Source organism: Equus przewalskii, chromosome X (assembly GCF_037783145.1).
Source record: "Equus przewalskii isolate Varuska chromosome X, EquPr2, whole genome shotgun sequence".
NCBI lineage: Eukaryota > Metazoa > Chordata > Mammalia > Perissodactyla > Equidae > Equus > Equus przewalskii.
The window spans coordinates 76930622-76942922 of record NC_091863.1 but is presented as its reverse complement, the minus strand read 5'-3'; the positions used below and the strand labels follow the sequence as shown (position 1 = coordinate 76942922).

At 37.3% G+C, this 12301-nt stretch overlaps 1 long non-coding RNA gene across 5 annotated transcripts in view; it reads left to right on the top strand.

The window, feature by feature from the left end:
• The window catches only part of LOC139080947 (uncharacterized), a 716757-nt gene extending 705751 nt beyond the window's left edge, over positions 1-11006 (top strand). For all 5 annotated transcript variants that reach the window (XR_011535838.1, XR_011535837.1, XR_011535839.1 and 2 more), the window contains 2 exons: positions 5506-5628; positions 8923-11006. This is a non-coding gene — a long non-coding RNA (uncharacterized lncRNA). The remainder of the gene's footprint in view (positions 1-5505; positions 5629-8922) is intronic.
• The last annotated feature ends 1295 nt before the right edge of the window (positions 11007-12301 follow it).

Below are 12301 nucleotides of genomic sequence, written 5' to 3'. Positions count from 1 at the left end.
TTAACCTTTTTCTCTCTTATTTTGACCCTGAGTATTTTTAATAAAAGGTAGTAATAAATCAATAAAAGCATCAAAACATATATGGTTTGTCCAATTCAAATAGACAAAAATGAGAGAAGAGGGGCCAGCCCCATGGCCGAGTGGTTAAGTTTGCATGCTCTGCTTCACTGGCCCAGAGTTTCATCGGTTCAAATCCTGGGCGCGGACATGGCACCACTCATCAAGCCATGCTGAGGTGGCGTCCCACATAGCAGAACCAGAGGCACTCACAACTAGAATATACAACTACGTATTGGGGGGCTTTGGGGAGAAGAAGAAGGAAAAAAGAGAAGAATGGCAATAGCTGTTAGCTCAGGTGCCAATCTTAAAAAAAAATGAGAGAAGAGACTTTATACATACACTGTTTTAAAAAAGGACATTTACTAAAAGCCTCTCTGATAGATAGATAGATAGATACACATAATAATAGATAGTTGTATATATTTGGTATGTATTTATCTATCTGTCAACTATCAATCCTAAAATCTAATTGGGTAGCTTGGTTATTATTCTTGAAGATAACTTTAATACCTTGTCCTGAGATGAGCCTCATGAAGAATGAAAAATATGTTTATAATTATATTCCCCAGATGACTAGGTAGACTCTCTTGCCTAGCAGTTCAGTTTCTCATATCCTTGTTTCCAAGGTTAGAACAGGAAAAACGTAGATCATTTTAGGAGTTACTCAGTCCACCTACGTACACTATACATAGCACACACACATACTCACGTGCCACCTTACCCCAGCCTAGTCTAAGGAACACCACTAGAAAACACTGGTGTTCCTCTTAAGAGTCAAAGATTCATTTACTTGATATAAGTGGATTGTCTTATTTTTTTAACAGAAGAGAAGAAAACTGAGTGACCTGTTTTCATAGTTTGTAAGACAAGTTTGTAGATATAATCTTTCTTATCCACCGCTATGCCTCTCAGTGTCTGGAACAGTACCTGGAATTTAGAAAACAATCAATAAGCAATTGTTTAGTGACTGCATAAATACTGAAGTTACATAAAAGATAGAAAATGCTAGCATAAGTTTGTTGTTTTGGCATTCATGTATTGACAGAACCAATTTACCATCTAAACAGAATGTTTCAGTTCAGATCTTTTTTGAAAGAAAAAAAGATAAATACTCCTATTACAATTGCCTTAACACCCAAATTGTGATAGTTCAAAGTAATTATTAACACATTCTACTTCTCAACTCCATCTCTCAAGATTAGCTATATGTGTGTGTGTGTGTGTAGGTGTGTGTACAACATATACATAACATTATCTAATATTTTTTTCTGCAATTTCAGAAAACTTGGTACTCCATAAAGAAAGTCCCTTTGTTATATTTTTTCATGGTTGTGGGTAAAATATAGTCACCATGAACTATGAATAAAACATATCTTTTCTTTTGGGCCATGTGATTAAGTAGTAGCCTTTTTCTCTCTGTGATTCCTCCAGTTGAACTCTATGGAGGGAAAAACAGTGAAAAGTAGAGTTGTGTAACTTACCTATGCTTTTTATTACCAAGAACCATGCCCAAACATAGGCAGACGAGGAATCACGTAATAGTATTTTTTTGGAATTGCAATAAAATCTCCTGTTCCCAAAGCCAGCTACACATTTGTCCTCTATATTGGGTCTCTAGGGAGCTCCAGTCTAAAATCAGAAAGCACTCATAGAAGTGAGGCCCCTTAAGCTCTCCTCCTTCAAGATGGAAACTTGGAACGTTTATCAGACACCTTCTCCTAGATGTCAGCCTCAAGCAAGTCTTGGGAAGTTTTGATGAGGAGTTTGTAAAAGTTTCAGGAGGGAAAATGCTTCCAGAAAGGTCCAGGAGCCTGGAATTGTGCATGTGGGTTGAGCAGCAGCAACCAGGAAAAGGGGAAGAGTTGTGTGTAATGAAGTATGAGGGATAGGAAGATCAGCTTTCACAATTTTATCTGTCACTTGTCCCTGGTTTGTCTTCGAATATTAATTGGTAGTTCTGTGATTGAAAATTAGAATAAAATTAAAGGAAAAGAAAGGGAAATTTCTAAACAGAATATTTGCTTTTCAAATTAAAGGTATTTCCTTGTGGCTTAAACAGGCCTCGCTTACTCATATTTAAATAGTTGTCAGAGATTTTATGGCAAACTTTTAAGGGGAACTAAAAACACTCCAACTGAAGACTGTTTTCTTTTTGCGAATCAGAAATAAATGCAGCCATAACTAGGCCATTTAACTTGCTTTGTGTTTATTATTTTATGACTTTATCGGGGAAAAATCATCCAATTCCTTTTGCCATCTTCTGTAACACAGAATTTAGAGACGATTTCGTCAAGGAACCATCAATTCTATTTTCTGTTTGTATCTGCTCACTGAACCAATGGCATGACAACCTTTCCATCACTGTCCCGGTTCAAAAATGTCATTGCTTCCTCTAGAAAAGAATAGTTATCTTTATTACACAAACATATATCTTAAATCTCTGTAGAGTAATTCAGTCACCTCTTCCTTAGGAAACAATAGTTGCGTGGTGGTGGTATTATTGTTTTAACCAGCACTTTCTAAATAGACAAGTGATTATTTCCGAATTTGATGCCCAGTGCTTTTTGAATTATACCCTCCCCAAATCCCCTGCATCACCATCTAGGCATATTTTGTAAATAATAAATTTCTTTTATTTGTATTCTACTTCTAGCTTTTCACAGCTTTTGTTTTTAGTTCCAATTGCTTACTTAAGCGCAAAACAGTCATGCTTGACAGGGCCGTGACTAGTACCCAGATTTTCTGTGCTTCTCAGAATGACCTGTCCTGGTCTAAGGGGCAGTGGCGGTGTTAGGAGGATAGTCAGCCACTCGTTTAGGAAGATATTCAAAGTAATGGGGCTGAAATCATTTAGTACAGGCTAATATTAGGCTCAGTCATATATGTCAGAGCCCAAATCTGTGATCACTGCCCCCCAAATTCTACAACACACTGATGTAAAGATGTCTGTCTTGCATTGAAATTATTTTAAGTGACTACGCCCTCTAGTAAATTTTAAATTTCTCAAGAATTATATGTCTTTTTTATGTTTATATTTTCTTAGTTTCCTAGCATAATGCTTACACATTGTAGTTAGCTTGATGTTTATGGAATGAAAGAACTATTTACCTGTAAGTCACACTGTTAGTATAGTATCTGCAATTAGAATTTCAGAAAAATAAGTATTCATACAGGTGTACTTCATTTTATAGCACTCTACAAATGTTGCTTTTTTCTCTTTTAGAAGTTGAAAGTTAGTGGCAACCTTGCGTCCAGCAAGTCTGTTGGTGCCATTTTTCCAACAGCATTTGCTCGCTTCATGTCTCAGTGTCACATTTTGGTAATTCTTGCAATATTTCAAACCTTTTTATTATTATACTTGTTGTGGTGATCTATGATCAGTGATCTTTGATGTTACTATTGTAATTGTTTTGGGGCGCCACAAACCACGCCCATATAAGATAGTGAACTTAATTTATAAATGTTGTGTTCAGACTGCTCCACTGATAGACGGTTCCTCACCTCTCTCCCTCTCCTTGGGCCTCCCTATTCCCTGAGACACAACAATATTGAAATTGGACTAATTAATAACCCTACAATGGCTTCTAAGTGTTCAAGTGAAAGAAGGAGTCACGTGTCTCTCACTTTAAACCAAAAACTAGAAATGATTAAGTTTAGTGGGGAAGGCATGCCGAAAGCTGAGACAGGGTGAAAGCTAGGCCTCTTGCACCAAACAGTTAGCCAAGCTGTGACTGCAAAGGAAAAGTTCTTGAAGGAAATTAAGTGTTACTCCAGTGAACACACAAATGATAAGAAAGCAACACAGCCTTATTGCTGACATGGACAAAGTTTTACTGGTCTGGATAGAATCAAACCAGCCACAACATTCCCTTAAGCAAAAGCCTAATCAAGAGCAAGGCTCTAACTCTCTTCCATTCTATGAAGCCTAAGAGAGGGGAGGAAGCTGCATAAGAAAAGCTTGAAACTAGCAGAGGTTTGTTCATGAGGTTTAAGGAAAGATGCCATCTCCATAAAATGAAAGTTCAAGGTAAAGCATCAAGTGCTGATGTAGAAGCTGCAGAAAATTATCCAGCAGATCCAGCTAAGATAATTAATGAAGGTGGCTATACTAAATGACAGATTTTCAATGTAGAAAAAACAGCCTTATATTGGAAGAAGATGCCATGTAGGCCTTTCATAGCTAAAGAGGAGAAGTCAATGCCTGGCTTCAAAGCTTCAAAGGACAGGCTGACTCTCTTGTTAGGGACTAATGCAGCTGGTGACTTCAAGTTGAAGCCAATGCTTATTGACCATTATGAAATTCCTAGGGCCCTTAAGAATTATGCTAAGTCTACTCTGCCTGTGCTGTATAAATGAAACAACAAAGCCTGGGTGACAGCACATCTATTTACAACATGCTTTACTGAATATTTTAAGCCCACTATTGAGACCCACTGCTCAGAAAAAACGATTTCATTCAAAATATGACTACTCATTGACAATGCACCTGGTCACCCAAGAGCTCTGATGGAGATGTACCAGAGATTAATGTTTTCATGCCTGCTAACAATATCCATTCTGCAGCCCAGCAACTGATAATTCAATAAAGAAGATATGGTATGTATATCCAATGGAATACTACTCAGCCATAAAAAAGGATAAAATCGTCCCATTCACAACAACATGGATGGACCTTGATGGTATTATGTTAAGTGAAATAAGCCAGATAGAGAAAGACAAACTCTGTATGACTCCACTCATAGGTGGAAGTTAAACATATGGACAAAGAGAACTGATTGGTGGTTACCAGGGGAAAGGGGGGGTGGGGGGAGGGCATAAAGGGTGAGGTGGTGCATCTACGACATGACTGACAATAATGTACAACTGAAATTCCACAAGGTTATAAACTATCATAATCTTAATAAAAAGTTAAAAAAAAGGTCAAATATCAGAAATTGCAAAAAAAACAAAGACAAAAACAAAAAAATAGTTACCATTTTCTGACCTTCCCACAAATGCTCAGTAGATCTGTGGTGGAGCCCAGAAATCTGAATTTTTAAGCATCCTCAGGAGATTCTAATGAAGCTGAGGCTGACCTTGTTTGAGAAACACTGCTCTAACCCCTTCCGATATTTGATTAAATTGAACAGGATAGTTTTGTGAAATGATTTAGAATTATAACCAATTCCCCAAATCAGTTCACCTCCCTACTCCCTCAAAGCTCAAATTCCTAAACTGTAATTTTTCCAGACAGATTTTTTTTTAGAATGTTGTTTTAACCCTATGGAGAACGGTTTTGATGCGGTTTATGTATATTAGCCGTGTGAATCTTCTGATGCATTCAGAAATCCTGTAAGATTTCAGTGACATGTAATAAAAACCTTAAATGTCAATTCACTGCCTCCTCCATCTTCAGAGTAGAAGTTGGCTTATATCCTACACTACTAACATAAACTTTGCTTACAGACTGATTACGACCGTGGATTGCCAATTCCTGTACCACAACAATTAATGGTCTTGTGATCTTCCATACATACCCAGAGCGAGGTATCCCTCGCTTCAGCAACACTAAAATGCAGACTTTCTAAGGTAAGAAATTTTCTAGTTGTGACTGATGGCAAACTGACTTTAGTCAGGTCATCTGACAGATGGCCACAGGATCCTGATTTAAGACTAATATAGCTCCTGCTGTGTACTAGGAATGATTAGAAGCGCTTCATAAACATGAATTCATTTAAACCTCACAACAGTGTGATGATTTAGATATCTGTTTTCATCACTTAACGTATGAGGGCACTGAGGCAGAGTTCAAGTTACCCAGTGATGAAACAGCAGAACTTGGATTCACCACTAGGTGGTCCAGCTCCAACTCTGCACCACTACACTACACCACCTTTCAATACAGATTGTTTGAAGACGGCAATTATCTCAATGTTGGTTTTCTGTGTTTTCTATGATCTCGGTTAAATAGCACTGAATGGTTGTCAGGGCACCAGGGCTGGCCCTTGGTCAGAGCCTGGGTAGCATACAGGTTGTCAGGTCCTCAGAGGATAGCAAAGGCTAAATCTTCAGTCTATGGCCCCAGGAAAGAACTCAGGCTGGTATGAGTGATGACAGACTGACTCAAGAGTCAAGGCACCATGCTACTGGAAGTGACCTTAGTCAACTTCAAGAGGGTGTCAGCCAATAACATCTCAAGCATACCAGATCACTTGTAAGTACCACAAGGAAAAAGAAAGTCTCAATTATTAGCGAAGCTTTCCGTCGAAGGCTAATAACAGATCCTAAACCATGGAAAAGATTATCTCAGCTGGCCTCATTTCTAAAAAAATCGGACTCACGGACATCCATTATTAAAGAAAATGTTTTGTATTTTAAAAATAGGTAGAATCCGTATACTTGGGACAATCAAGATGTAACAGTGCTCATTAGAGGCCTGCTTTCATTTGGAGTTTCTTATTCACTTATCCAGATGCATGAGGCCTGAATTAGCCATGAAGCTAAAATCACTGATCGTTTTCAATTGGCATTCAATACTACTTACAGAAACTGGTTTGCAAAACTCAGACAAAAAAAGTCTTAACAATCATGTGGTTCCAGTTTTAAATTGTACTTCCATGGCTAATAGTAGTCTTAAGTTCTTAAATATGAGCTCGTAATTCAGAAAACTGTCCCAATCCAAAATAAACTCTTCTAGAACTAACTCTGCATTACAGTGACCCAACAGATTTAATTATTGTCCAGGTTATTTTGACCAACAATTCTACAGAACTTATGTTCATTAAATCCCTAGGAAATTACTTGTATTTTTAACAAATTCTGTAGCTGAGGCAGTGGCTTTTTTTCTCCCTACAATCTTGTAAACTTTAAAAACTTACAAGGTTTCCAGTGTCAGCTCTTACAAACCTAACCCTCTAGCAGGCAAGGTCATACAAACTAATGTCGAACAAAAAGGAAAGACCAGATGAATGTTGCATTTCAGTTCTCTGTGGCATCACCATCTCATGACATGCAGGATGACCCACGAGAAAGGAGGGCACCAGCAATGAAATCTAATTAGATAACCGGTGAAATCTGGCCAATGTCTAATTAATCCAAAAAATTCAAGATAAGAAAAATCTTGGATAAAAACTCCCAGTATAATAGTCAACAACGTCAAGGTCTGATTGGACCATGTTTAGCAATCGATATCTTACAGATAATTATGATGAAGCTTAAGGCTGTTGCCTCTTGCACCCTATCTGCCAAACTCAAGCCTCTATTTGGCACCCTGAGCTTTCTATTTAATTTTAATTAGCTTCCTCAGAGTAAATTTAGGGTAAATGTTATCTAATAATTGTGAAACTTCTAAATAAATTAATGCACATTCATATGAAAGAGATTAATTCCAGGATAGTCTCTATGATCTCTCTGAGAAACGGTGTCCCATGTTGCACTGTGCTTTGAATGAATTGAATTTTTACTGGAAAAGTTTACAGTCAGTCCATGATTTACATTGAACGAGTATCTCTACGGCTATAACATGTTAAATCTCAACTATAAAAATCAAAATTATGTATTTATCGCCTATCTATATCTATCTATCTACCTACCTACCTATCTACCTATCTATCTATCTTTAGTTTTGTCTGTGGTAACACTATCTTCCAACAACAAAAACAAATATTTTCAGGTCCTTCTCTATAAAATATGACCACAGAAAACATGAAAAGATTTGCCTTGTCTTTGTAATTATCCTAACTTTAAGTTAAAAAGCAAATACAATTTTAAAAATCCCCATGTCAGAGATTTCTAACACCAAGTGTTTATATGTCCTAAGACAGTTGGTTCATAAATTTGCCGAGGTCTTATCTCTTCAATATATCCTTATTTAGTAGCCGCTCTTGTTCTCTACAGCAGCTTAGCTTAGAACACACAGCTATCTCAATAACTGAAAGGTAGATTAATAATAAAAAGTCATACCTAAATCAAAGTGATTTTTGCTTTCACATTAAGACAGATCCTTCGTTAAAATCAAAATGTCGCATTGAATTAAAAATCTGTCAGATAGCCAACAGACTCAGTGTGATCAGGGAATTCCCTCTGTCCTCTGGAACTCTTTTGGCTACAACAGTCCCTCATTCTTTTAGATCCAATGCTTTTTTTGGAAGTCTTTTTGCAAAAATACAACTGTACTTACTTCTAATATTAATATTAAAACTGTGGTTTAAATGTACTCTGTGTTAAAAAGACACAACAAAAATAAATGATTACAAATAACTCCATACCAAAAGTGTCATCTGTCGGCTACTAAAATGAAGAAATTAGTGTTCAGAGATAAGCCTCCTAAAATGACCAAAATATTAAATTATGTATTTTATTTCCTAACTTTATTGTTGGATGTTATTTAAATATAATAGTTAGACTTTAATATATTAACTAAAATTAACAAGTATACATTTTTTTAAAGTTTCAAGAGATGCAGTCATGTGACATGTTTACACAAGCTTATTCAACACTCATAATAATTAAGCTGTGTTGGCACCAGCCCCATGGCCGAATGGTTAAGTTCGTGCACTCCGATTTTTCGGCCCAGGGTTCTCCAGTTTGGAGCCTGGGCACGGACCTAGCACCACTCATCAAGCCATGCTGAGGCAGCATCCCACATAGCAGAGCCGGAAGGACCTACAACTAGAATATACAACTATGTACTGGTGGACTTTGGGAAGAAGAAAAATAATAATAATTAACCGATGTTAATTTAAACATCAATAATAGTACAACTAGGAAAAACAAATCATGTTTACAAAGTCCATTAACCCATAATAATACTCAGTAAAATTTTTAGTTTCACTATATAAATTACCAAAGTTTTCATAGGATTTGTACCATTTTCTTTTACAGAAACCCCCAAGTACAATCAGATTCCTTTCATCAACTGCTTCTCAGAGATTGGGTCAAGATCTAGGAGCACAAAGGAAGAACTTTAGCAGAAATACTCTGAGAAGGAGCTTGACAAGATTTTTCTGCTTACCCACATGACCCAGACATTACAGGACAAGGCTGACACACCTCACTGGTGAAAATTACCTATACCAGTCAACAGCCCGATTGGTGGACTACTTCTAAAACTCAAGTGGACATAACAGTGCCACCAGCTGAGATGATTGTGCAGATCCTTCTGGAAAAGTGCCTTAGCGTCTGAATTTACACAAAGCTGCTCTGTTCAGACAGAACCCATCTTATCTCCAGAGAACTAATATTCAAAGCTTGTGAACTGTGTCACTGGGAAGTGACAAATTCTATTCTGTACTGAACTGGTTCTTAAAAACTGAGACTGGGCTTCGAAGTGAGAGAAAAAGAGACAGTGGTTCTCAACAAATTCCGCTGAGGTGTAGACACATCTCTCCAGTGAGAGAGAGACTTCTCGACTGTTGCTAAAATTAATCCTGTTAATATTAGTAATATTCTACTTAATTACTTCTCTTTACTATTCCTATTTAATGTTAATAGGTTTATTTACCATTTAATGTACTGAGAATTTACAAAGTTGAAATCGTTAACTAGATCATTATTATTTTGTCGATAAGGGGTTTTTCCATCGCTGTTACAGTATTTTCCTGGATACAGAGGGTCCAAACTAGGGGATAAATAAACACAAAGTGTATTTTCTCAAACTTAAAAGTCAAGTCTAAAGTTATCTTTGTAATAAGGATTTAATATCCCTGTAATTATATTTAGTGCTATTGTTCTTTGTTAACTGGTTCCGCTATCTTGCTACAAAGATGTCTTTAGACAAGTGGTGTTGCCCTGATTGTAAAGAGCCGTGTCTCCCCACTCTGGCTCTAGGCCATTGGTTACTCCAGACGAGACTTGTTCAAAATGATTATTCTGAAGCTGACCTGGATCGAATGTTCAGAGCTAGTTTTTGCCCTCAGTGTCACCATTCAATTGCAGGCCTTACGCAGCCTCCTTTTCCCATTGAGTGGGCTCCCTCAAATTTTGCCAGGTGGACACAGGAGAAGGCCTTTCATCCCGTTTACCAAGGCCCTCCTCTGATTAGAAAAAAAATATATCAATCCAGACTGGTTTCCTTTAATGCTGCATTATATTTTATTTTGTCCAGGACCAATAAAGTCTTAGACGACAGGCTTGGTGGTTATATTGAAATGGCATCTAAAAGAAAAATAACTTTCACTAATTCTTCAACACCTTTACTGGATGACTCTGTTCCTGAGGGTTCTCCCGTGGAGGACACAGACTTTGCGTCTTCAAATGATGGTTTTGTTTCTGAGGAGCTTTTCAGGGAGAACCCAGACTGCTTTTAGCTTGCTCTCTTGTTCTGCTATCCAGCTAAGATCGTTGCCTCTTTCTATATTCATTAAGGGATTAGTCATTCCCTTAATGCTAAGCATAACACTGTAGGACTAGGTAATTTAAATCCACTAAAAGCCTCACTCAAATTCAATGGCTAAAAATGAATATAGTACTTACCTTATAGTTGCCTACTTGTATAAGAATTTTCCTCAAGAGTTTCTGTGTTCAAAGAAGATGACCAAAACATACCACAAGCGTAATAATTGTAGTAGAAGTTATGGGAAGCAAAGGGAAAGGATTTGGACAAATGAGTGAATTCCGAAATAAAAAGAATAATATATTTCTGATCCTTACAAATATGTAGATGTTTATTCCGTTTTGTTTGTTTTCTTCACAATACTTTTAGGAGAAAAGAAAAAAATACCCATTTCTATCTCAATGCATTTATACTCAATGTTTAGATACAATTTTCCAGAAAGTTCTTGAAAATTTTATTTTAACCCTATGAGAGAAGTTGCTTATAATCATTTGAAGCATCAAGATTTTCTGTAAGAGCCCAATGAGCTGTACAACACCAGAACATTGTGTCTCATCACATTGTTTCAAAGCTTTCTTCTTCTTTGCTGTCAAAGTTATTTTGCCTATAAAATAAATGTTTGCTTACAGATGAATTATTAGTAGAGAGTGATTTATAATTGTTTTTCTATGAAAAGTATTTTTGGCCATCGAAATCCTTATGTTCATTCGTTGTGCTTCATATTTAGTGTAAATGAACATGACACGCCTCAATGCATAATATTCCTTTTTTTTTCTCATTTATCCATTCATCCGGTAAATACTTGAGTTGGCACTCTGTATCAGGTACCACTGTAAGCACTACAGATATAATGTCAAGCAAAAACATGCGCAATCTCTGCCCTCACAATATTGAAAAATACAGTGGTGGAGACAAACGATAATGAAGTAATTCTACAAATTAAAATAAAGTTACAACTCAGATAAGGTCTAGAAAGAGGGTTTCACAGAGCTGTGAGAGCAGTTAATGGTGGATTCGGCCCAGGCAGTGACACTGAGATGACATCTGAAGGATACACAGGAGTCAGGTGAACAAGTGAGGAAGGGAAGAACATTCTATGCAGAGGTCATGTGCATAACTCCATGAGACAAAATAGAAAAAAGATTATGAGAGGGTGAGACGGTCATCGTGGTTTGAGCATGGCATACCATGAGGCTGGACAGGTAGGTAGGGGCCAAACCGCTTGAGGACTTAGACCTCGTGCAGCAGCTCTCTCTTGATCTTAAGTGCAAAGAGCAGCCAAAAATCCTCCATAGACCACTCTCCGGACTTTCATGACTGACACAATTGCACGTCAAAATGGCAGTGCTCTTCTGGAGAATTTCAGGAAACCCTCTGGGAAACTGACTAAGTTTATCTCGCTGAAAAATGACAATGGCAACTGATTACATAGCACTTGCTATTGAGGTACTATTCTAAGTGTTTCACATGCATCATTTAATCTTCTCAATAATGCCCTGAGGTAGGTCCTGTAATCATCACCAGTTTGGAGATGAGGAAACAAAAGCACAGAGACCTTCAGTAACTTGTCTACGTTCAAACAGCTATTAAATTGTGAAACTGAGGTTTGAACCCAGGTTGTTCGTCTCCCAAGCTTCTGCTTTTTAAGCATAATACTTTTTCTGTCCCTCTATACTAATAAGTATATGTTGGTACGAGTATTCAGCAACACTAATAGTTGTAAGTTTATCACAGTTTTCATACAAAAAGTATGATTTTGCATGAAGAATTAGAGGAAGCGGGAGAAGTATTTTTTTTTTTCGGAATAACACTGCATGGGGGTGGTAAATGGAGAAGGGGATACTGGGTATTCTCATGTAGTCCTGACTGCCAGTAAAACAACCGAGGAATCCTTGGGACCTGAACTTCTTGTGTTCAGCTGCTTAGCTT